The sequence below is a fragment of the Giraffa tippelskirchi genome, chromosome 11 (genome assembly GCF_054371585.1).
Source record: "Giraffa tippelskirchi isolate mGirTip1 chromosome 11, T2T-mGirTip1v1.2.pri, whole genome shotgun sequence".
In the NCBI taxonomy this organism is placed as follows: domain Eukaryota; kingdom Metazoa; phylum Chordata; class Mammalia; order Artiodactyla; family Giraffidae; genus Giraffa; species Giraffa tippelskirchi.
This window is the reverse complement of record NC_137285.1, coordinates 110,872,566-110,900,058: the sequence shown is the minus strand read 5'-3', so window position 1 is coordinate 110,900,058 and position 27,493 is coordinate 110,872,566. Positions and strand designations below refer to the sequence as shown.

At 35.2% G+C, this 27,493-nt stretch overlaps 1 protein-coding gene and 1 non-coding gene across 51 annotated transcripts in view; one reads left to right on the top strand and one right to left on the bottom strand.

Annotated features, from left to right (window-relative positions):
* SOX6 (SRY-box transcription factor 6) overlaps positions 1-27,493 on the bottom strand; it is a 671,664-nt gene that overhangs the window by 217,226 nt on the left and 426,945 nt on the right. The gene's annotated exons all lie outside the window — the stretch shown is intronic.
* TRNAI-AAU (transfer RNA isoleucine (anticodon AAU)) lies at positions 306-379 on the top strand. The gene has a single exon. It is a non-coding gene; the product is annotated as a tRNA-Ile (tRNA).

Genomic DNA, 27,493 nt, shown 5'->3' with positions numbered 1-27,493 from the left:
GGGGTCACAACTCTGGGTGACTTCTGAGTGACTAACACAAATGTTGCATTATTTTCATTTCACAGATGAAAAACTAACTACTAAAAGTAAAGAAACCTGACCAATTCAGACCATTTGATCAGATTTGAATTCAGGTCTTCTGATTCTGAATCCAAGGAAGTCTGGAGCCTAAGGGAAAGCTAGCTATTATATCTGTCCTTGCCACAAACTTAAAATACATTATAGGAAATTTCTAAAAGTTAGGAGCAATGCTCTAAGGGACCTAGAATTTTAATGCCACATAAGGCTTCAAAAGTGAATATTGTGGCCAGTTAGCTCAGTTGGTTAGAGTGTGGTGCTAATAACACCAAGGTCATGGGTTTGATCCCCTTATGGGCCAGAATAGCTTTTGGGGCTTCCCTGGTGGCTTGGATGGTAAAGAATCTGCCTGCAATGCAGGAGACTAAGGTTTGATCCATGGGTCAGGAAGATCCCTTGGAGGAGGGCATGGTAACCCACTCCAATATTCTTACCTGGAAAATCCCACGGACAGAGGAGCCTGGTGGGCTATAGTCCATGGGGTCACAAAGAGTCTGACATGACTGAGCAACTAACACACATGGCTTAGAAATATACAATTTCTTAGAAAGGGTTTCTTTACAAAATGAGAAGCCTGTCTTTTAGATAGGCGAGGCAATTAGAATACCAAAGAGTTGAGCAAATTCAACTTTGATACCTTACAGATTAAAAACAGATCTTGATATTAAGTGATACACCTGGAGTTACTTAGGTAATTAGCACCTAGCCTGGCAGTCAAGATCCTCTGTTATGTTTATTCTCCAAACCTATTTTCCCTTAATCTCCTCAATGAGCATATGACTTCCTGGTTCCGAACAAATACAAGATTATGCAGACAATGACATCCCCAAATAGTCCAGATACAATATTTATAACACCCATGAAAGGCTGAAAAATATACTCAAATATTTCGCACATCAAGGGCACTGCTGTCATGGAGTACAGTGTCTCTGCAGGCTGGAACAGTAAGCTGCTAGTCAAGAGGAAATCACCTGGATAAAACTAGTAAGTGTTGCTAGCAGTCTGAGGAACTTCTCAAATACAGCTAAGTCTTAGGACAGTTGACTGTACAAACAAACACACCACATAACTTTCCCTTTTCTACATTGTACTTATGACTTCCTCAGTGTAAATTAGGGGACCCCTGCCCTAGCCTAATATGCCTTATTTTACAAAGATAATTGCTTAAACTTACATAGCAAGTGCTGCACTCAATATGCCAGCAACTATGGAAAACTCAGCATTGGCCACAGGACTGGAAAAGGTCAATTTTCATTCCAATCCCAAAGAAGGACAAGAACAAGGAATGCTCAAACTACCACACAATTGCACTCATTTCACATGCTAGCAAGGTAATGTTCAAAATCCCTCAAGTGAGGCTTCAATAGTACATGAACCAAGAGCTTCCAGATGTACAAGCTGGATTTGAAAAGGCAGAGAAACAAAACATCAAATTGCCAAAATCTGTTCAATCATACAGAAAGCAAGCAAATTCCAGAAAAACATCTACTTCTGTTTCATTGACTACAGTAAAGCCTTTGACTGTGTGGATCAAAACAAACTGTGGAAAATTCTTAAAGAGGTGGAAATACCAGACCACCTTACCTGCCTCCTGCAAAACCTGTAGGCAGGTCAAGAAGCAATAGTTAGAACCATATATAGAACAACAGATTGGTTCCAAATTGGGAAAGGAATACATCAAGGCTGTATATTTTCACCCTGCTTATTTAACTTTATGCAGAATATATCATGTGAAATGCCGGGCTGGATGAAGCACAAGCTGGAATCAAGATTGCCAGGAGAAATATCAATAACCTCAGATATGCAGATGACACCAACCTTATGGCAGAAAGCAAAGAGGAACTAAAGTGTATCTTGATGAAGGTGAAAGAGGAGAGTGAAAAAGCTGGCTTAAAAACCAACATTCAAAAAATGCTGGTCCTATCACTTCACAGCAAACAGATGAAGGGACAATGGAAACAGTGACAGACTTTATTTTCCTGGGCTCCAAAATCACTGCAGATGGTGACTGCAGCCATGAAATTAAAAGATGCTCCTTGGAAGAAAAGCTATGACCAACCTAGACAGCATATTAAAAAGCAGAGACATTACTCTGCCAACAAAGGTCTGTCTAGTCAAAGCTATGGTTTTTCCAGTGAGAGCCGGACCATAAAGAAGGGTGAACACTGAAGAATTGATGCTTTTGAACTGTGGTTGGAGAAGACTCTTGAGAGTCCCTTGGACTGCAAGGAGATCAAACCAGTCAATCCTAAAAGAAATCAATCCTGAATATTCATTAGAAGAACTGATGGTAAAGCTGAAGCTGTAATACTTCGGCCACCTGATGCTGGGAAAGATTGAGGGCAGGAGAAGAAGGGGACGACAGAGGACAAGATAGTTGGATGGCATCACTGACTCATTGGACATGAGTTTGAGCAAGCTCCAGGAGATTTTGAAGGACAGGGAAGCCTGGCATGCTGCAGTCCATGGGGTCGCAAAGAGTCAGACACAACTGAGCAACTGAATAACAACAACAACATAGCAATTACTTTATGCAATGAAGAGCCTGATATATCTTAACTCATTTATTCCTCAAAACAATCCTGTGCAGTAGGTCATACTGTTTCAAACATGATGAAACTAAGGCATAAAAGGTTAAGGAATTTGCCTAAGTCTTAAGTTATTAAATCTTTATGTCTGAGATTCAAAATCAGGCAGTTTGGCCATAGTTTGTGTGCTCTTAATCATGATGATAAATGGAAAATGGGACTCCAAAATGGCCCAACTTCTCAAAACTACTTCACTCATCAGACAGAGAGCTGAAATTCTCCTTATAATATCTTGTTTTAATGCAATATTTTCTGGGGTCCTTAGTAAAATGAAAACTCACCTAGGAAGTATCTATGATATTTTTTTTCTTTAAGATGGCTCAACCCACAGACACAAAGCCCTATTGACCTTTCAGTCTGAGTCACAAAATGTCTACCATTGTTTGTGGTCATCTTTCACTACTAATTTAGTCTCTCACTCTCATACCCACTCTCTTTCTCTCCCTCTGATCTTATTTCCTCCAAATTCTAATCTCCTGGTGCTGATACCAGCCCCTCCCATCCCACACCACTCACCTGGATTTCTATGTGTCCCTCCACCAGACCTACTACATGAACCTGGACTCTCAAATCATAGAATTTTGGCTTTTTTTAGAGGATGATGTGGTTGGTCTCTGGCTTTTAGTGCCTTTTTTGACTCTGAGAATCCCCTGATTCCAGGTCTGGCAAAATGAAATACACCCTTGACACAAATTACTTGATCAGCTATCTACATAGCCCAGTCCAGACCACCAGTTTTTTCTGTATTGCTCATAGGTATCAGAACATTCAAATGGGCCTAGATGTTGCCAGTGCTAATAAGACTTGATGGGAAGGTGTGCTTAAATTTTTAAATTAAGACAAAACTGAACTAAGGGAGATTGTCTGTTAGGTTTTTTTTTTTACATAATAATAGATAGTTCACAGTTTCCCAAATTGTACTACTGAGTATCTGATCAGATAACAGGCCAGTAAATACAGATCTCACCCATCACAAACTCAGACTGTGAGTGTGTAGAGAGAAAATGGAAATGGAAATTTTTATTCTAAAATTGCTGTTTCTTTTTTCTGTCATATTTGAATACAGCTGGATAAATAATATGTTCTTTTCATTCTCAATTTTGACTTTAACAATGATTTCTGTGAATGATAGGTGCTATCATCATCATATTATGAAAACATATTATGTTCAGAACAATTTTTTGAAGGTTATCTAATGTTTCCCATGAGAACAGACAATATTCAAGACATAAATATTAAGGAATGTCAAAGAAAGAAAGACAATTAAAGCCTGAGTCCAGAAATGAGGCAAGGTCTCATCACAGGATGATTTTGAACATGCTGAAGTAGAACATGAAGAAAACAATTTAAAAAACATTTCTAAGCCTCTTAAAAATTAAACTAAAAGTCAATGTATGTTTGTTTGGCCTATAAACAAAATTAGTTTAGTCACAAAAGGATGTCCTGTTCTCACACTGGGACATTCTCTTACAAGTGCATAGAAAGAGTGATTCAAAGCTTTAAAAGAGTTATGATCACCTTATTCAACAATCACAGGTTATAAATGGAATTTTAAAAGAAGTTTATAAAAACTATGTTTCTAATAGAACTCTTAAATGTTCAGTTTTACAATTGTCAAATGAATAAAAATAAGGATTTTCAATTTTTATTTATAACATGAAGGCAAAAGCTAGATATGTGATCACGAGGCAGAAAGGGGAAACTATATTAATATTTGAGCCTCATACGAATTAGAATGCCACAATCAATGTAGTAGTACTGAAAAATAACCTCAGGAGTGCTGGACATGACTTTTTGAAAAGGCAAACGTCTGAGAAAGCAACCAAAAGACAATTGCAATAGTTGCATTTAGGAGTGATACTTAAAAAGGTCTTTTCTTATAAAAGATGATTATAACATTAGTGGTCCTGGTATAATTGCAGTGGCAGCAGGCTGGGCAAACACATAGATCTCAAATGACATCCTCCCTCCTGGACTCTCTTGGCTCCTCACCCAGGCTTAAAGGCTCTGCTGCAAATTAGATAAGAATCATAGTGCCACTCATAATTCTGTAGAGAAAATTGGTGGGGAGGAAGGGCAAATGATAGACCACAATGGGTACTTCCTACTGTTAGCTCCTTAAGGGCAGGGTCTATGTCACATGCTTCTCTGTGACAAAGCACAGACAGTGCGTATCATTTATTTTGTGCTGACTAAAGTTAAAATGAACCTAATAACCAACTCTAAATCAGTAGTTCCCAGAATAGTTGGAGATAGGCAGCCAGAGCAATTAACAAACCAGATGGAATTGCTCTGAACTTCAGCAGTATTTGATCCAAATCTGAGTTGCTTTCAGTTTGGTAACCATTGTAACTAACTGAATTTAATGGTTCTCCCCACTGTTATGTAAGCAGTAGAAATTGAATCTGATACAAAGTAAAGATAAATAATAGAATTTGAACAACTAAAGAAATCTAGATTCAGATTCAATAAACATTTTTAGAGCACATATGATATTCCAAATACTTTTCATGTACTAGGGCTAGTACTTAGCATTCTTATCTGTTTCGACAAACTTGGGAAAATGAAGCTGCAGAAGGTTAAAAATATGCCCAAGATAACATAGCTTATAATGAATAGGGCCATGATTGTAAGCTGGATGGTCTGATCTTCAAACCCAGACTCTTTCCTGTAAACCACAAATGTTTCTTAGAAAAAAAAACCCAACAACTATTAATAGTTAAAGACATTGACTTCATACAGAGTCTTCAAGAAGTCCTTCTGCATTATTTAAAAGTTAAATACCTTAGTGGTAGAACGGTGGTATTTAAAGGTAAACTAATTTATATTTAGAACTATTACAATTTAATATTATTTAAGTTCTTTGGGGGCTTTCCTGGTTGCTCAACAGTAAAGAATCTGCCCCACAATGTGGGAGACACAGAAGACTCGGGTTCAATCCCTGGATTGGGAAGATCCCCTGGAGGAGAGCATGGCAACCCACTCCAGTATTCTTGCCTGAAAAATCCCAAGAACAGAGGAACCAGGCAGGCTACAGTTCATGGGGTCGTAAAGAGTCAGACACGACTGGAGCAACTAAGCACAACACAACAAATTCTTTTGAATAGTAAATGAAGTCTAACATCTAAGGGGACTAAGTATATATAGATAGGTTTAAAAATGTTCTAGTCAGAAAATGTTGCACCTAAAAATTCAATTTGAATTATATGAAAAAGATTTCAAGCAGTTCTATGAACACAAACCACAATTTAGAAGGCAGAATCCACTAAACGGACTATATAAATTATATGGACTGAGCAATTCTACAGGAAACATTTCAAAGGAATTTATATCATTTACTAACATCACTAACATCACTTAGGTCACTTTCTAACATCATCTTCTTCCAATAAAATTTAATTATATGTCAAAACAATATAATCAGAGAACAGGTTCTAACTCTTAATTGCCCAAGAATTGCCAAAGGAGTTACAGTTGGTTGGCCAACTTATTTGCCTATCCATACACCACCAAAGCTCTTTTAGGAAGATTCATTTTAAAAGTATCCTTTAGATGACAAAATCCATTTTTGGCTCAATTTCAAAAGTTGGAAGAATGACCCTGACTGTGTCACTGTAGATTGATCTAGATCAGTGTTTCTCAGTATTTTAAAATCTATGCCCTTTACTCAGCTTTCTCACCGTGCATTTTGTATTTGAAGTTTTTCTTTCATACCTATGAGTTTGAAACAAAGTTGAAAAATTTTAAAGTGCTTATTAACTTTATAAAAACAATGTATTCTTACCATTTTATTGATAAATCTATAATGTATCTTTTAATTTCTTTAAAAAATCTTGATAGGTTCCTTTCTATATATTTAGCAAACTGTGATTCTAGCAGTATTCAATTATCCTGCACCAATGACACATTTTATTTCATTATATTCCAGACAAAGTCAATTTACCTTATCACTTTTTTGATGACAATAACAGATAAACTTTTCTAAGTTACCCAATATGTCATTTATTTTTATTTACTATTAGCATTTCCCCAGCACCTAGAACAGTTCCAGACACATAGTTGGTCTTCAATAAATACTTATTAAAAGGAATTATATTATGTGAATATATTCATATAATTCATCATCCCAATTAGCACATTTCTTAAATGAAAGGAGGCACTGTTAATTAGTTATGAAGAACACAGGTGTAAACCAGGACAATTCCAGGTAAGCCAGAACATATATATACCCTAATCATAAATTATTCTCATTTAATGTCAGGTTTTGACCAGGTTGTTACATAAACAGAACTCTGTAGTTAATAAGCCAACTTTATAAAAATTCCATAATATGAATTTTATGTTGTTGGTAAGCTTGATATCTGAATGTCACAATTCTACAGAAAAAATAGGCTCAATTCTGAAAACATATAGAAACTTATAATAAATCCACTATCTAGAATAAACCTAACAATGTAACCTTGTTTCACAAAGTTTGAACAAATGCTCCTTATTTGTCAAAGTATTTTGAAGATAAATTTTTAATTTAAGATTCATAGAAATAATCCATTTTCCATGAAATGCAACTCCCAATTAAGGTCACGATAATTTTTCCCTATTTTAGAAAATACAGCCTTATAATTTTACTTAATAATTAACTAAGCAATGCAAAAATACTCATTTAAAAAATGAGAATATTAAAATATCTAAATTTCACAGCAATATATTACTACTTACAATACATTATTACAGAAATATAAAGTTACAAAATTTTAATTTTGATGTTAAGTATAAGTGTGTCTTTCATATGTTGAAACTACAAACATATAAGCCAATGAAAAACTTATATGTGCTTTTGAAGATTCTAAAGCCTTGGGTTATACCAATGAAGTAATGAAAATTATTGCAAAGTCCTATTTAGCGTGAAAATAATAAAATAAAAATTTGCCCACTTTAAGTACAAATTTCAACCAAGATTTTAGAAATCTTGGTGAGATACAATTCAACAAAGATCATAAAATCAATGGTCTTTGAATAAACTACACAAGAAGAGTTCTACAAGACAATATTAGAAAATCTACATGCATACAATTATTCCAGAGAGTTTATAGTTAAGTTTCTAAGAAATTAACAGCAACATCATTTACCCAATTTCTTACTAATATTGCAAAATACATAATTCCCAAATTATATTAATTCCCAAATTAAAAGGAAAAAACCTATACCTCCAGAACTAAGCTTTGAGTCCAAAATTATATTTTAAAGCTTATACATAGGCAGTTCAAATCAGACAATACCAAGGATAGCTTTTAAAAGGAAGGAAGGGAAATTGAAGGTTCCAAATGAAACACAACTCCTACTTTAATCCCATGAAAGTGAAAATCGCTCAGTCATGTCCGAGTGTTTGTGACCCCATGGACTATACAGTCCATGGAATTCTCCAGGATACTGAAGTGGGTAGCCCTTCCCTTCTGCAGGGTATTTTCCCAACCCAGGGATCAAACCCAGCTCTCTCTCCCTCATTGCAGGGGGATTCTTTACCAGCTGAGCCACAAGGGAAGCCCAAAATACTGGAGTGAGTATTCTACTCCTTCTCCAGTGGATCTTCCGAACCCAGGAATCGAACCACGGTCTCCTGCATTGCAGGTGGATTCTCTACCAACTGAGCTATCCGGGAAACCCTTAATTCCATAAATAACTATATTTAATAAAATATAGTTAATTACTAAAGACTAAGCTATAATTTAAAAACTGAAGAATCTAAACCAAGTGAAAAAGGCACTGTGATATCAAGCAAACATCAAGATACAAGAAAATCTATTAAATGTGATTTGGGGAAAAGGGTTCTGTCATTTCTAGAACTTATCAGGCACTACTTTATAGGAATATCTGAGTTATGTTGTAACAGCATTAGTTCACAGAACCAAAAGCTACAACAGATGCAGTAGAAATCGCTTTTTTTCTTTAAAAAGAACGACTAAGTACACTGAAGTGAGCATTAATTACATTTTTTCAAGACTGCATAGATCCAAAAGCAAGTGATTAAAATGCTGCTGTAATCCAATACAACTAAACAGAGATTTGGTGTGAACTTGAAACCAAATTCATTTAAACAATAACTTAAAATTTGCATAAAAATTTAGTTTTTCAACATCGTTATTTAAGCAAAAAGTGAATTAGCCAACTCAGAGCAGAAAAAAAGTAGAAGGCGCAAAAGTGACTCAAGCATGTATTAGCCTTCTGTGTGACAAGGGGATGAAGGAAATAAAAAGACTCTCCCAAGAAGATTCACAAGTTAGAGTTTTGGGACAATGTATTCTAGGTAATAAAATATACCTTGGATTCAGGCAAAACACTTTCAAGTCTTAATTATCATTGCAACAAACCAACTGACAAGTGAGTTCCCAGATTATTAGTCATGGTTATATTAAAATGTAAACACTTCAATCCATTCAAGAGCTAAATATAAACACTTAAAGTATTATAGCTGCTGTTTGGAATAATCTGTGCAACTGAGAGCACAGGTAATTAAGAGTTGACTACATAACTTCTTTGTTCCCTCCCTTTGTTCAAATGAACTGAATAATCAACACTTGGAAAAAGCCAAAGAGAGTTTTCTCTGGCAACCCAGGAAATATAAGACAGAAATCATCAATAATGGCAAGGTGATCTTATTTCTATCATTCAATTCATTATCATTACAAAATAAAAGTCACAGTAGAAATTCTACCAGGTTGATAACCTCTATCAGGTTAAAAATGCGTAAAAGTAACTATGAGTAATAGGTTACTCATTTAACGTCTTTGAGTTAGTGAAATGACAAAAATCTACTATAAAAATGGTTTTAGTTAGCCTAAAAGCTTATGTCAGAATGTCTATTAAGTTCTTAAATGTTTAGCTTGTATAGGGTGAATAGATCTGAGTGATAACAATGTTTCAGCTAATCTGTGCATGAAAATAAGCCAGATACAATCACTGGGCTGGAGGAAGCACAAGCTGGAATCAAGTTTGCCAGGAAAAATATCAATAACCTCAGATATGCAGATGACACCACCCTAATGGAAGAAAGTGAAGAAGACCTAAAGAGCCTCTTGATGAAATTGAAAGAGGAGAGTGAAAAAGTTGGCTTAAAGCTCAACATTCAGAAAACTAAGATCATGGCATCTGGTCCCATCACTTCATGGCAGATAGATGGGGAAACAGTGGAAACAGTGGCTGACTTTATCTTTCTGGGCTCCAGAATCACTGCAGATGGTGATTGCAGCCATGAAATTAAAAGAAGGTTACTCCTTGGAAGGAAAGTTATGACCAACCTAGATAGCATATTAAAAAGCAGAGACATTACTTTGCAAACAAAGGTCCGCCTAGTCAAGGCTATGGTTTTTCCAGTAGTCATGTATGGATTAGAGTTGGACCATTAAGAAAGCTGAGTGCCGAAGAATTAATGCTTTTGAACTGTGGTGTTGGAGAAGACTCTTGAGAGTGCCTTGGACTGCAAGGAGATCCAACCAGTCCATCCTAAAGGAGATCAGTCCTGGGTGTTCATTGGAAGGACTGATATTGAAGCTGAAACTCCAGCACTTTGGCCACCTGATGCGAAGAAGTGACATTTGAAAAGACCCTGATGCTGGGAAAGATTGAGGGCAGGAGGAGAAGGAGATGACAGAGAATGAGATGGCTAGATGGCATCATCGATTTGATGGACATGGGTTTGGGTGGACTCCGGGAGTTGGTGATGGACAGGGAGGCCTGACGTGCTGCAGTTCATGGGGTCGCAAAGAGTCGGACAGGACTGAGCGACTGAACTGAACTGAACTGTATAGTAATCAAAAGAACCCAAAAAGTACTAGAAAGATTTTCACATACATTAGAGTTGTTGAAACTTAAAACCACCTTGTTTGGTAGCTATTTTTATCATCAGTACCAATTCACAAATGAAGGAAAAGACACAGAGTGGACACAAGATTTACCTAAAATCACACTATCAGAACTTAAACCCTAATTTCAAACCTATTTCCCTTTTCTCTTCAGAACAGTTGATCCTTCTAGACTGATATTCTAAGAACAAATTATCTCACCTTGAAGTTTCACAGCTTTCATTAGCATCAAAGTAACAATGTGCTTATTTTTCCCAGTTGAAACCCTAGACTGACCCCATGCGCTGGAGAACTGGAAGAGAGAGAGTATGTGTGTATGTTTGTGCTGTGTTTGTGTGTGTATCCAGCATGAGTATGTAGTTATAGCTCCAAATGTGTTTCCCAACTTAAACATAAAACAAACAGTTGTTACAAAGCTCATTTCATATCTGAGCTTTCTAATGAGAAAAAGGAAGCCTTATGAAAGAAAAAAAAATCTTGTATTTTTCCTAATTAACCCAGCTCCCTTTTTCCCCAATTATTTTCCATCACTGGTTCTACTACCATTAATCTGCATCTGAAGTTGATTTTTCTAAATTTTATTTTATCTACTAAAAATTAAAGTGAAATGTCTTTTTAAAAGTATATTCATGTATATAATTGTAGATTCAGAAAATCACTTGTAAAAGAATCAAATAAATCATTCACCTCCAAAGTTTTATGATTCAAGAAGCTGAAAGCCAGAAGGGGAAAGTGAACTGTTGTCAGACAATTAATTAGACAGTGGCAGAGTGAGGACCAGAAGTTAGAGGCCCTGATCCTCAATTCTGAATCCCTTCCACTGTAACATGCCACCTCTCAAGAAATCAAGTGAAATACAGTATCTGCAGTTTTCACATCCTTGGATTCAACCAACTATGGACAGAAAATATTCAGAAAAAAAAATTCCAAAAAGTTCCAGAAGGGAAAACTTGAATTTGCCCCATGAGCAATTACATTGTATTTGCAACTATTTACATTGTATTAGGTATTGTAAGCAATCTAGATATGATTTAAAGTACAGGGGAGGATATGCATGGGAGAATATGCACAGGTGATATGCAAATATTATTTATTTTATGTAAGGAACTTGAGCATCTGCAATTTGGAAGCTGGGGTGGCCCTGGAATGAATCCCCCTCCCCCCGACCCCACCCCTATGGATACAGAGAGAGGACTGTAATCCACTTTCTTTTTTTTTAATTTTAATTAGTTTATTTTCTATTTTTTAACTTTACAATGTTGTATTTGTTTTGCCATACATTGACATGAATCTCTTTCAGAAAATAGTTGATTTCAGTAATTATTTTCCTCAATCCACTTAAGAGGCAACATTGATTTCTTTACTTATTTTAGCATATTTTCAACTCCTCGAGTCTATCATGTTATCTAACAATGAAATCCTCGTCAAATGACAGTAGCAATTGATAGGAAAATATTTTAAGAAACACAACTTGTCCGATGATACTGACTTTTCACTCTGGAATCTCAGTATGTGAGTTTTCATGTGTGCTGGTTTAGGGAGATTGACCGTAGTTCAAAGGATGCTTTTTCAGAAATAGCAAATCAGGATATTTTATAGGGAAAACAGTTACATATGAACTTTAAGACTTCAGTGCCCACCACTGATCAAATACTATGCGCCACAGAAGCCTTTGCATTTCACTGGGCCATGTATTTGAAAATCTGAGTGCCTGAGGAGTTCTGCAGATACTATTTTCTTTAAAGTAAGAACAAGAGCCATATAAAGAACACCAAGTTCCTTAGGAAACAAGGGGTCATAACAACAACAACAAAAAGTGATTAAAAAAAAATCAGTGGAATTTTGGGAGTGTGAAACAACAGGAATGCAGAAAGTTGTAAAGATTTAACAGACAAAATGCTCAAGCTGAGGCCAGATAAATCACCTAAGTGTATAGCATTTAGTGAGGGTTTGTTGTTTGTTAGTATACAGAGAATGACAGAAATAGAAAAAAATAAGATTCAAATAGTATGATGCTCATCTTATAGTTTGCAAGGTGTTTAATAAGAGTTATTAGAGTATATAAAATTTTTATTGTCTCTGAAGTTGTATAGTGAAAAGAGACTGGAATGTAAATCAGAAGACCTGGGTTCTAGTTTTACTTTCACCACATACAAATAGTTCTTTGGGTCTTCATTTCCCCATCTGTAAAATGAGAGTGGACTACATAATCTGTAAGGACACTTCTAGTAATGGGTTATAATTCTAGAAATCTTACTTGAGTGTAGACTTTCTGAAATATTAATGTTTTAGAAAAATAATTCAATCTTGTCTATATCTGTTATATCATTAATACCTTGGTAGCATGAGAATAATCATTTATGTTACCAAGAAGAATGAATATAAACATATTGTATATATACTCATTAGGCTAACATTTTATACATACATAAATATATATATATATAAAACCCAGTATTAACTTTTTATTTTCTTTTAGTTAATTTTGAGAGTAAACTTCACTGAATTTAAATAATCATTTTTTTTTACCATATGTGACATTGTAATTAATGTCAACTTAGCCAGAAAATTCACTAATCTACAAAATAAATTTTTATTTCTTTATGTTTACAAAAGAAAAAGCCTCTAACCAGAATAAAAGCAGAATACATAACTTGAAATTACACCATTCTGTAAATGAAGAGATAAAACTTAATTTTTGACTTATCACAGCTTTATTTGTAAGTTCACTGAGTTTTGCTTGTATATTTAATAATACTCACATTGAGGAAGCAGTATGGTGAAGTATTTAAGTGTATGGACACTGGAGCCAGATTTTAAATCTTCAGCTTTACCATTTCCTAGGGCTATAATTTTGATGTTATTGATGTCTTATAAAATTGGAATACTAGCAGGGTGTTGTACAGACCAAATGAGTTAATACAAGTTAATAAATGTGAAGAACTTGGAAAAGTGCTTTCACATACCACTGTTATTTACTGTTATGATCAAATGTCTATATCAGAGTCCATTTCAAAATCTATTTAACAGTAAAGAAAACAGTTGTATGATTTAGAAATATGATGATTTATTTTATTCTAAATGTTTAATAAAGTTCTAAATCCACATATGCTTTCATTGACTATAAGATGTCACTTTATTCTAACTTCCTAAAAGTTGAAAATTCATGCATGGCAGATAGGATCATGTCACTCTCCCACTTAAACTCTTCAATGACTCTCCTCTATTAAACTCCAGACTTTTAAAAATGGTTTGTATACCCTTTTATGATCTTTCCTTAGCTTGTCTATCTAGCCTTATCTCTCACATTTACTTTCCAACTTTAACATCTACCCACCCCAACTATAAATGTGCACACACATGCACATGCTTCTTTCTCTAAAAACATGAAATTCCCCAGAAAAGTAACTTCTCATGTTTCTGGGATCACCCATACTATTCACATTGCCTAAAACAGTTTTCACTCCTCTTTTTTTTTTTTTCTTTACCATAGTATTACTTTAAAAATTAGAAACTAGAAATAAACCAATGCTTATTGATAGAGGAATGGATAAACAAATTATTCTTTATTAATAGCTAGGAATATTATGCAGACATCCAAGATAACATAAAGAACTGATTCATTCATTTAACAAATATTTATTGAGCATCCTCTGTGTATGGTTCTAATTCCTGGAGATTAGTGAGTAAAACAGACAGAAACTTATCTAAGAATGAGATGAATAATCCATATTAAGGAAAAAAGAAGTTACATAACTTATTTTACTTTAAAAATCTTATTTTTAAAATAGGCGAGGAGTGGCAGATGTTATTATTCTTTAAATATTGATACTTCTATATTAATATCATACAATAGTATATATTGATAAGTGATGTCATACAATTCTTGGAACTATTAAGAATAAAATGTCTTTTCCTCAAGGTTAAGTAATTATTTATGAGTTATTTATAGGCTACTTATAAGTTACTTATAAGTTATTTCTTCCATTATTAAAAAATTTTCTACTAATGGTTATTTAAAGTTAAGGGAATAGAATCTGAGGTAAGAAGATATTTAAAGAAATTAGTCTCATTCTACATTAATGTTTTAAATAATTGTGTGTACACTGTACAATAATCAAAGAATAAACAAAAGTAAACATCTAAATTTCTGCGAAGAGAATGCCTATTCCTTTCACTAGCATTACTTATACATCTATTGCTTGATTTCCATACATTCAACTTATACTTTCCAAAAGCATTTTGGACACCAGGGTACGAATATAACATAATCATGCACCTAAATTATACGCATAAAGCTACGTTTATAAATTTACTATGATCTTTTTTGCCTTTTCATTGTATTTACATTTACCCTATTGGTACAAAAACAATGATGGGTAAAATTGCTGGTGTCAGTGATTCTGAACTGTACAAGTTAGTGGTCACTTAAGTCTTTGCAACCATGTATTTTTTAAAATGTCTCACTTTAAAATTTCTAAATGAAAGTAAAAAACAACAATTTTACTAAATCTCAATTTAAGAGTATCATTTATAAAATAGTGTAACCAAATGGAAAGTACATATAAAGTATTTCTGCTGCATGTTAAAATGGTTTTCTTGAGGAGAAACACTTGTGTGATTCTTTGAGATTGAAAATAACTGCTTTTTCCATAGGATATCATTTTTACTTGAAAGAACTGACTGATAGGTACAGAATGATTATTCAAACTTGGATTTTTAAGGGATATTTTCTCAAAAATAATACAAAGTGAGACTTTTACTTCAAGGAAACTAACTGATTATATTTGTTTTCAATAATAATATTTGTGCTTTCAACTTAATAAAAGTGATATTAATAGATGAGATTTATCCATATTATATCATAAAATATGCCAATATTTGGAAACTCCTTATAAGTCAATGAATCAACATTTTCCAAATGTCAAATACAGGTCATGAAATCATACATTGGTAAAAGTTCCATTCAAAGTACAAGTCAGACCAATGAGTTTTAATGTAACATATTAAAATATGAAGAATTCATTATGCTTTAGATTTCAAACTGCAATTAACCTTTATAATACTTATAAACTTTGGTATAGTACAAAAACATTCAGAAATATCTGAAAAATACTATTAAAGAACTCCATTTTCTAAATACATATATGTGTGATACTTCCCATACTTCAACCAAAACATAAACTGCAACAGACTAAATGCAGACATGAGAATTCATCTACCTTCTATAAAGTCTGACATCAAAGAAATTTGTAGAAGAGTAAAATAATACCACTATTCTCACTAAATTATTCTTAGACATTATAATATTATATATATAATATATATTTTTCTAAAATGTTTTACTTATTTTAATGACAGTTAAGTTTACTGTTATTTTCAAAGAAGCAATAAATAATATTTTAAATTTTTCTTGGTTTTAATTTCTAACACTAAACATATCAATAAACAAAAACCACATAAACAAAAGCTCTTTGGGGTTCTAATTAATTTTTAATAGTATCAAAAGAGACTTTAAATTTGCTGACCTCTATGCATGCAATTCTGAGCCACCAATCTCACTAGTCTATAAGCAAACTGAACTATTTCCCCAATTTCTAAAGATGGTTAGACACTCAAATATGTGCTAAAAGTAAGTGATTCTCTAAAATATTTCTGGAAATAATAAACAGAAACTTAGAATGAATAAAAGGTGTTTAAATAAAACTGAGTTTGAAAACTAACTCTAATACTTTCTAGCTTTATGGTTTTGCAACAGTTATTTATGTTTTTTCTAAGCTTTTGTTTCTCCATATATAAAATAAAATTTATAATATCTAGCAGTTGTTGTTCAGTCACTGAGTTGTGTCTAACTCTTTGCAATCCCATGAACACATCATGCCAGGCTTTCCTGTCCTTCACAGTCTCCCAGAGTTTGCTCAAACACATGTCCATTGAGTCTGTGATGCCATTCAACCATCTCATTCACCACTGCCCCCTTCTCTTCTTGCCCTCAATCTTCCCAGCATCAGGGTCTTTTTCAATTAGTTGGCTCTTCCCATTAAGTGGCCAAAGTATTGGAGCTTCAGCTTTACCATCAGTCCTTCTGATGAATATTCAGGGTCGATTTCCTTTAGGATTTGTTGGTTTGATCTCCTTGCTGTCCAAGAGTCTTCCCCAGCACCACAATTCAAAAGCATTAATTTTTTGGCATTCAGTCTTCTTTATGGTCCAACTCTCACATCTGTACATGACTACTGGAAAAACCATAGCTTTGGCTATATGGATGTTTGCCAACAAAGTGATATCTCTGGTTTTTAATATGCTGTCTAGGTTTGTCATAGTTTTTCTTCCAAGGAGCAAGTGTCTTTTAATTTCATGGCTGTGGTCACCATCTACAGTGATTTTGAAGCTCAGGAAAATGAAATCTGTCACTGTTTACACTTTTCTCCCATCTATTTGTCTTGAGTGATGAGACCAGATGCCATGATCTTAGTTTCTTGAATGTTGAGTTTTAAGCCAGTTTTTTCACTCTCCTCTTTCACCTTCATCAAGAGACTCTTTAATTACTCTTCACTGTCTTGACATAAGGGTGGTGTCATCTGCATATTTGAAATTATTGATATTTCTCCCTGCAATCTTGATTCCACCTTGTGATTCATCCAGCGTGGCATTGCACATGATGCACTCTGCATATAAGTTAAATAAGCAGGGTGACAAATGCCCAATTTGGAACCAATCTGTTGTTCCATGTCTGGTTCTAACTGTTGCTTCTTAATCTGCATGTATCTTTCACAGGAGACAGGTAAGGTGGTCTGATATTTCCATATCTTTAAGAATTTTCCACAGTTTGTTGTATCCATACAGTCAAAGGCTTTACTGTAGTCAATGAAGCAGAAATAGATGCTTTTCTGAAACTCATTTGCTTTTTGTATGATCCAACAGGTGTTGGCAATTTGAAATCTAGATCCTCTGACTTTTGTGAATCCAGCCTGTAAATCTGGAGGTTCTTGGTTCACATACTGTTGAAGCCTTGCTTGAGGGATTTTGAGCATTATCTTGCTAGCATGTGAAATGAGCCCAATTGTACAGTAGTTTGAACATTCTTTGGCATTGCCTTTCTTTGGGATTGGAATGAAAACTGATCTTTTCCAGTCCTGTGGCCAAATTTGCTGACATATCGAGTACAGCATTTTTATAGCATCATTTTTTAGGATTCTTAAATAGTTCAGCTGGAATTTCAACACCTTCACTAGCTTTGTTCATAGTATGCTTCCTAAGGCCCTATGTAACAGAATTGTTGTCAAATATTGTTTCAGTTCAGTTCAGTCGCTCAGTCATGTCCTACCCTTCGCAACCCCATGGATCACAGCACATCAGGTCTCCCTGTCTATCACCAACTCCCGGAGTTTACTCAAACTCATCTCCATTGAGTCAGTGATGCCATCCAACCATCTCATCCTCTGTCGTCCCCTTCTCCTCCTGCCTTCAATCTTTCCCAGCATCAGGGTCTTTTCAAATGAGTCACTTCTTCGCATCAGGTGGCCAAAGTGTTGGAGTTTCAGCTTCAACATCAGTCCTTCCAATGAACACCCAGGACTGATCTCCTTTAGGATGGACTGGTTGGGTCTTCTTGCAGTCCAAGGGACTCTCAAGAGTCTTCTACAACACCACAGTTCAAAAGCATCATTCTTCGGCACTCAGCTTACTTTATAGTCCAACTCTAACATCCATACATGACTACTGGAAAAACCATAGCCTTGATGAGATGGACCTTTGTTGGCAAAGTAATGTCTCTGCTTTTTAACATGCTATCTAGGTTGGTCATAACTCTCCCTCCAAGGAGTAAGCTTCTTTTAATTCATGGCTGCAGTCACCATCTGCAGTGATTTTGGAGCCCAGAAAGATAAAGTCAGCCACTGTTTCCACTGTTTCCCCATCTATTTGCCATGAAGTGATGAGACCGGATGCCATGATCTTAGTTTTCTGAATGTTGAGCTTTAAGCCAACTTTTTCACTCTCCTCTTTCACTTTCATCAGGAGGCTCTGTAGTTCTTCTTCACTTTCTTCCATAAGGTTGGTTTCATCTGCATATCTGAGGTTATTGATATTTCTCCTGGCAATCTTGATTCCAGCTTGTGCTTCATCCAGCCCAGGATTTCTCGTGATGTATTCTGCATATAAGTTAAATAAGCAGGGTGACAATATATAGACTTGATGTACTCCTTTTTCTATTTGGAACTGGTCTGTTGTTCCATGTCCAGTTCTAACTGTTGCTTCCTGATTTCTCAGGAGGCAGGTCAAGTGGTCTGGTATTCCCATCTCTTTCAGAATTTTCCACAGTTTATTGTGATCCACACAGTCAAAGGCTTTGGAATAGTCAATAAAGCAAAAATACATGTTTTTCTGGAACTCTTGCTTTTTTGATGATCCAGCAGTTGTTGGCAATTTGATCTCTGGTTCCTCTGACTTTTCTAAAACCAGCTTGAACATCTGGAAGTTCACAGTTCACGTATTGCTGAAGCCTGGCTTGGAGAATTTTGAGCATTACTTTACTAGCGTGTGAGATAAGTGCAATTATGCGGCAGTCTGAGCATTCTTTGGCATTGCTTTTCTTTGGGATTGGAATGAATATTGTTTAAAATATGCTATTCAATGTTGCTAAATGAAAGAGTAAAGATATGGAGAAATTAGAACACTATACACTTCTTGTAGGAATGCAAAATGGTGCAGCTGCTTTGGAAAATAGTCTGTCATCTGTCATTTCCTCAAAGGTTAAACATAGAGTTACTATATGACCCAGAAAAATCCACTCTCAGTATATATACATATATATACATATATACATATATATATGTATATATATATATATATACACTCAAGAAGAATAACAAGATATATTCAAACCAAAATTGTACAATGTTCATTGCAGTATTATTCAAAACAGCAAAAAATGGAAACAATCCATGTCTATCAATTAATGAATGGATGAATAAAATGTGGTATATATCTATATAATCCATCTGACCCAGCAGGGAAGCCCCAATGGAATATTTTTCAGTAATAAGGAAGAATGAAGTATTAATACATGTTGTAGCACTGATGAACCTTGAAGACATTGTTCTAAGTGAAAAAAGCCTGTCACAAAAAACAGATATAAGTTCATTTATATAAAATGTCCAGAATAGGGAATCTACAAAGACAGAAGGTATATTAGTGGTTGCTTAGGATTAGGGAATTTGCAAATAAATGGAGGATGACTGCTAAAGGGTAGGGGATTTCTTTGTCAGTGAGGAAACTATTCTAAAATTAACTGTGGTGATAGGCATACAACTCTGTGAAAAACCATATACTAAAACATCATCGACTTATACTCCTTAAATGGATGAAATCTATGGTATCTGAATTATACCTCAATAAAGTCATTGCAAAAAATAAATAACTGAACAAAGGTAAAAAAAAAAAAAAAAGAAAAAAGCTCAATAAATGCATTCTTTGTCCAGAAAATAACTGATGTTTCTTTCAAAATCCAATAACAAACCTAGGGTAAATTACAAGGGTTTGAACAGATTCGATTAGACTGTAAGAAAAATGTATATATCAATGGTCAAGACATAGTAAAATTCATTCACAAAAGAGGTTCTTATCTTCTTGTCTACCTATTCTTACTGATATTATATAAGTTGTCCCTTTTTAAAAATTTCTGTGAAACATTAATTAAAAAAATAAAGCACCTTCTAGGATTCCTTGTAGTTCCTGGTTTTCACCCAGATGGCCCAGGTTCAACTCCCAGTGTGGGAACATCAACCCTTTGGGCTTCCCAGGTGGTTCCAGGGGTAAAGAACTTGCCTACCAATGCAGGAGACATAAGAGATGCAAGGTTCGATCCCTGAGTTGGGAAGATCCCCTGGAGAAGGAAATGGCAACCCACTCCAATATTCTTCCCTGGAGAATCCCACGGACAGAGGAGCCTGGCAGACTATGGTTCACAGAGTGACAAAGAGTTGGACATAACTGTTTAACATTAACTGAAATTTATATCTGATATAAATTTTAGTGCCTTAAATGAGGCTTTCTAGTGTGAAGAATGTTTGAGGAAAAAGCAGAAAAATCTTGTATATATGGTATAATAAAATTGCTCAGCAGATCTACTGACAACTTCCCTCAGTTAAATTACTATTTACCAAAAAAAAAAAAAAAATTAAATAATCTCTATCATTTAGTTTCTCTTTCTGTTAACGAAGGGGAAAGTCACCTAGTTGTATCCAACTCTTTGCAACCACATGGACTATACAGTCCATGGAATTTTCCAGGCCAGAATACTGGAGTGGGTAGCCTTTCCCTTCTCCAGGGGATCTTCCCAACCCAGGGATTGAACTCAGGTCTCCTACATTGCAGGCAGATTCTCTACCAGCTGAGCCACAAGGGAAGCCCTTCTGCTAATGAAAAAAATTATTATCTTGTACAATAAAGTTTTTGGTCTTGCAAATCCATTTATTATAAATCTGACTTTTAAAATATAGCCACTCTAGATTATACGAACAATATACAATACAAAGATAATCATACTAGAAAGTAAAACACATTCTACAACTGCTGTTTCTTTCAATAGAAAGAAAACTATCTATGCTCTTGTCTACCTGAGCCTTCTATTTCCAATGTTTAGTTAAAAAAGGAACTTTTTTCTTTTCTAGGACCTAGAGATTATCATACTAAGTGAAATAAACCAGACAGGGAAAGACAAATATCATATGATATTGCATATATGTGGAATATAAAAAAAAAAGATAGAAATGAACTTATATGCAAAATAGAAATAGACCCACAGACAGAGAAAAAAAAATCTGTGGTTACCAAAGGGGAAAGGAATAAATTAAGAATTTGGGATTAATGTATACAGACTACTATATATAAAATGGACCTACTGTATAGTACAGGGAACTATATGCAATATTTTATAATAACTTATAAGTGAAAAGAATCTGAAATCACTTTGCAGTACACCTGAATCATTTTGCAGTACACCAGAAACTAACACAATGTTGTAAATCAACTATACTTCAATAAAAAAAAATCTCAAAATAGGTGTTCTTCTGGTGTTCAAATATCTCTTCATAAAAACACATTTATTAAGTATTTTCTTTTCAACAAATATTTGAATTTTCTCCCAGAAAAGAGGAACATTTTGTATCTGAGTTTCAAAATTTAGATCTGCCTATCGGCATAAGTGGACAGACAGATCTTGTGGTCTTGAGGCATAAACTAACTAGCATTCGTGTTCAGATGCAATAGCATACTGGTAGAGTGAAGCCGGGGTGAGGAGTCAGAAGAACAAAAGCAACTTCTCCAAATAGCCTTCTGTAACACTCACAGGCTTTTTGTACATCTTTCTAATTTACTATATTCTTTCAGCCACTCATTCAATAAATATATATTATTTACCTTGGGTCAAGCAGTGAACCTACACACATCTATCTTCTAGCTGTGGAACCCACATGATAAATAAAAGAAGTAACAAAATGAAAAGTATTTTAAGATGTAGTAAATGCTACAGAAAAAAATAAAGCTAAGTAGGCAGAAGAGGTTCCAGTTTTAAATAGGATAGCTTTAAGGCAATTGGTTGCCAGAGGAACCAACCACGTGATTGGAGTTACAACTTTCAGTCCAGTTCAAAGCTCCAGGGAGTGCAGTGAAGCTCAAGATTAAGTTACTCAACAGCAGCCATGATTATGCAATGGAACCTCCATAAAAACCCTAAGTGAACATGTTCCAAGAACGTCAGGGTTGTTGAATGTATTCTGAGCCAGGAAGCTAGAGTACCCCAAACTTCACGGGGACAGACGCTCCTGTGCTTGGGACCTTCTAGACATTGTCCGTGTACCTCCCCATTTGGATGTTCATCTGTATCCTTTGTAATAAACCATTTATGGTAAGTAGTGTTTCCTTGAATTCTGTGAGCCATTATAGCAAACAGTTAAATCTCAAGAGCTAATCTGTAGCCCATTTGGACAGAAGTGTGGCTAACCTGGGGATGACCTGTGACTTACAATTAGTGTCTGAAGCAGGGGAGGGGGGCAGTCTTGTGGGATTAAGACTTTAACCCTTGGGAGGTATATACTAACTCTGGGTGGTTAGTGTCAGAATTAAATTAAATTTTAGGACACCCAATTGGTGTCCACAGAGAACTGGAGAATTGTTGGGTGTGGAAAACTCACATTTTTGGTGCCAGGAATGTTCTGAATAGGGAAAGCTTTCCTTTTAGGAGAATAATAGGAGATAAAGTTAGACAACAAAGAGAAGATTGTATCTATCTTGTAGGGTCTTTTGGATCATCATAGCACCTTTAGCGTTTACTCAAATTAATATGGAGATCTAACAGGGTTTTCAAGCAAAGGAGTGATGTTTTACTTGTTCTTAAAGAATCAGCCTAGATTCTATATGGTAAATAGACTCTATGGAAATGAGGGAGAAAATAAGGTCTTCCCTGGTGGCTCAGACAGTAAAGAATCTGCCTGCAATGCAGAAGACCTGGGTTTGATCTCTGGTTCAGGAAGATATCCTGGAGGAGGGAATGGATACCCACTCCAGTATTCTTGCCTGGAGAATTCCATGGACATGGAGGAGGCTGGCAGGCTACAGTCTATGGGATCACAAAGAGTCAGACGCGACTGAGTGACTAGCACTTACACTTTCACTTTCAGCAAAAAAGATTGGTGGATTGCAGCAGAGTAATGGCAGTAACACATTTAAAATAGATAACTTGAGGAGAGTTAAATGAACCATTTAACAAAGATATGGGGCAAAATTTAAGGAAAACAACAATAGGTAATGGTTTTCCAGGAGTTAATTATAGGATGAAGCTGTTATTATACCTAGGCCTGAAGGGTCAAGGGAGAGAATGGTTCCTGGAAGATGGAAAATGGAGTACAATGGAGAGGATAATGAAAAGGTGACACCAACCTACAGCAATCTGTCAAAGGAAGTGCTGGGGAAAGGAAGAGGACATCAATCTTACTCTCCTCCAACTCTCCTCAGTGCCTCTTATTGGTCAAACCCAACTGGAAGTCAAAGAAGAAGAGAATTCATTCATGCAGTCCATGAACTGGGCTCTTAGAGAACAGAGCAAATTTAGAAGGCATAGAGAAGGACAAATGGAACAGACATCTTACAGTGAGGAATCAAGGTTGATTTCAAGATTTGTGACCTGAGCACCTAGAAGGATAGAGTTGCCATTTACTGAGATGGAAGAGAATTTAGGTGAAGCGGATCTAGGAAAGAATACCAGGAGTACTAATTTAGACATATTACATTAAAGGGTCAAAGTAGAAACATATAGTAGAAAATTGGATATACAAATTTGGAGTTCAAAACAGGTCTTAGCTGGAAATATAAATATTAACCCTACTTGTCATGCATTTGAGATATCAGAGAAAATACAACACCAATCTATAAATACAAATGATTTCTTTCTTTCAGAGATAATCTTTTTCTTTACTCTGAATGGGAAAAAACTTAAATAATATTTTAATCAATTCCTCTTTAGTATTCTCTAAAGCATGAGCTAAAGAGTATTTGTTATAATTATCTATGTATGCTATTATAGACTCTGAACTCCTTATGGGTAGGGACCATTTCTTAGTCATCTATGTATTCCAAGTACCTACTGTGTAAAAGCTTCTCAAAATATTTAACAAATGAGTAAAATTAATAAAAATATAAATGAGTGAAAATAGAGTTGAGATTTACAGGGTGTCCCCAAGGTGCTGTATAAAATGCCACATTAATAAGGGAAGTTTTGTCATTGTAAAAAGAACCTCTTCCAGTTGACTGTCTTTAGACTCAGATAACTGATATCACTCACTCATGGTGACAGAAAGTCAAGAAGAGGCTAGAGTTGTATGATAAATAAAGGAAGCTTAAGCAATTGTAAAGTTTTTATTGGTAAAAGCAAAGAGCAAGAACTATGAATAGCCTGAGGAAAGCTAGTACCTCTAACACTGAAGGATTACCTGTTTATTTCCTGTGCCCCTGAGAAAGAGCCTGCTTTTTAAAAAATATTTGTTATACTAAATTAAGTGTTTATCATTTCAATACTTGTTTTATGCTGTTACTACTTATGAGCTTATAAGAAAATATCTATGGGTTTTTTTTACATGTTTTCAGTTATATAAATTGTATCATATATACTAGGTACATAATTTTGTTTTTTTTCATTTAATATTATGTTTTCAAACTCATACATGTTGATATATATATAGCTTTTGTTTATTTTGACTTCTTCATTTTGATTGCTATTATAAACAATTCTAAAGTGAACATTCTTGCATATGCACAAGAGTTTCTTTCAGTGTAGTTCAGTCGCTCAGTCATGTCCAACTCTTTGCGACCCCATGGACTGCAGCACACCAGGCTTCCCTGCCCATCACCAACTCCCGGAACTTACTCAAACTCATGCCCATAGGGTTGGTGATCCCATCCAATCATCTCATCCTCTGTCATCCCTTCTTCTCCTGCCCTCGATCTTTCCCAGCATCAGGGTCTTTTCCAATGAGTCAGTTATTTGCATCAGGTGGCCAAAGTATTGGCGTTTCAGCTTCAACATCAGTCCTTCCAATGAACACTCAGGACTGATCTCCTTTAGGATGGACTGGTTGGATCTCCTTGCTGTCCAAGGGAGTCTCAAGAGTCTTCTACAACACCACAGTTCAAAAGCATCAATTCTTCGGTGCTCAGCTTTCTCTATACCCTAACCCTAACTTTATGATATAAATATATAAGTTGGACTGCTAGTTCACAGAGTATGTACATCATCAACTTCGTCAAATATATTTAAACCATTCTCAGAGTAGTAGCTATATAACTTATACTGCCATAAGTATTTTATGAGAATTCCAGCTCCTAATTTTTGCCAGTGAGATGGATGTGAAATGATATCTTATTGTTGCATTAATTTGCATTTCCCTGTTATTCAGGCATCTTCTTCCGTGAACTACCTATTTAATTTTGAGCCAGTGTAGACTCAACAAGCTATGTCTACCACATGTATTTTGGTTCCATATCAGCAACTAGGTCTGTTCAAAAACCAACACAACAAAATCAAAAAGCAGTACCTCCGAACAAGGGGATTTGAATATTTCTTAGGTGGCACTAGTGGCAATGAACTCACCTGACAATTCAGGAGACATAAGAGATCTTCCTATCACTAAGTTGGGAAGATCCCCTGGAGGAGGGCATGGCAACCCACTCCAGTATTCTTGCCTGGAGAATCCCATGGACAAAGGAGCCTGGAAAGCTACAGTTCATAGGGTCGCAAAGAGTTAAACACAACTGAAGCTACTTAGCACGCATGTACTAGAAGCTGCAAAATTTAGTGGTGATGACATTCAGGGGCTTGGGTTTAGTATATTAGAGAAAAATATTAGATACTGACGTAAATGCAAGTGGTTCTCTCTCTTTCTCTGAGAGTTGAATTTACTATGAAGAGAAAAAAATTCATATTTTATTTTACTCAATTCATTTTCCTTAGTATGTCTAATCTCCCTATCTCTCCATATTTTCCTGTGTATGTTTTTGCCTTTCTCTGAGGCAGAGTTAAACACACAAAATCTGTACAAATACAACAAAAATGCACATATAAAAAGATGTATGTTAAATACAGTGAAAAATAGAACTCAAAACAGGAAGCCTACTTGTTGACAGTTTGATGAAACAAAGATAGAAGGATCTACTTTCCCATCAGTCATCAGTGGAGATGGGAAATTTCAAGTAGTTCACAAAAGCTTATATGCTTCAACAAACATACAGTATACATGTGAGAAATAGATTTTAATATCATTTCAGCAGTTTGCATATATTGGTAAGTTATGATCCATTCCAACAAGATTGTAATAGATCTTCCTCAGTAGAAAAAAAAATCTATGTATTTATTGCCAATAGTATACAAATCAGTAAAAAGAAAATTATGAATCCCAATTTCAAAACTAACTTCATATAATAGAATTATTCCATCAAAATCTTGTTTTCAGAACCCTCACTAAATTTGACAATATTATCTTTCAGCTTCTTTAAGGTACAATGTCACAGAGAGGTCTTGTTACAGAAATGCATAGATATTGCATTTTCACAATAGTAGGACTCTCCAAAAGGCTGAGGCTTTCATGACTGTGATAATACAGAACAACACTGTCCAATAAAACTTTTCATGAAAATGGAAATGTTCTACATTTTTCCTGTCCAATATGGTAGCCAGCTACACATGGTAGCTACATATGTCCAGCTACACATGGTAATAAGCATTTAAAATGTGGCTTGTATGACTGAGGAACTGCATTTTTATCTTTGTTAACTTTAATGTATTAAATAGCTATATGTGGCAAGTAACTGTTGTATTGAGCAGCAGGAAAGATTTAGTGTGATCTAGAAAAACCTTCCTTTTATCTAGCCATAAATACTGGTGTCTAACTGTACTAAGTAGATGGCTAGGACTGGACAATCTCTACACTAGGATTAGAGGTCATAATGCTGTCTTCTCAGCACCATTTGTGGTAACCTACTTCTTCTCTCCTCCTATCAGAGCTGAGACACCAAGTATCTACTACCTAGGCCTTCTGAGTCTTTATGTCCTGACTTTCATTTTTAGCAGAGCTCACATTTCACTCCTGTTATCTAGCCTATATGTGCTTGGATACTTGGCTTTATGTGTTTTATGCTCCTGAATTGTATTCTTGGGCATCTCTGCTTGAACACTTAAGGGTGACTCAGCTACTTCAGTAACCAATATTCTCCTGTTCCTGTGCTCCACAGTGTTGACTGACCACACTCCATTTTCCCCCAAGGAAATTTAGTATTCACATGCCCATTCATGACTTTAGTCAGACCTAAGGTATCTCTCTAATCTGTGATTTTTAAGTATACTCTTGGATCTGATTTCCTTGGCTTTCCTCTTAAGAAATGGAAGTTTTGAATTGGAAGCTGTTTAAGATAATTTGATGA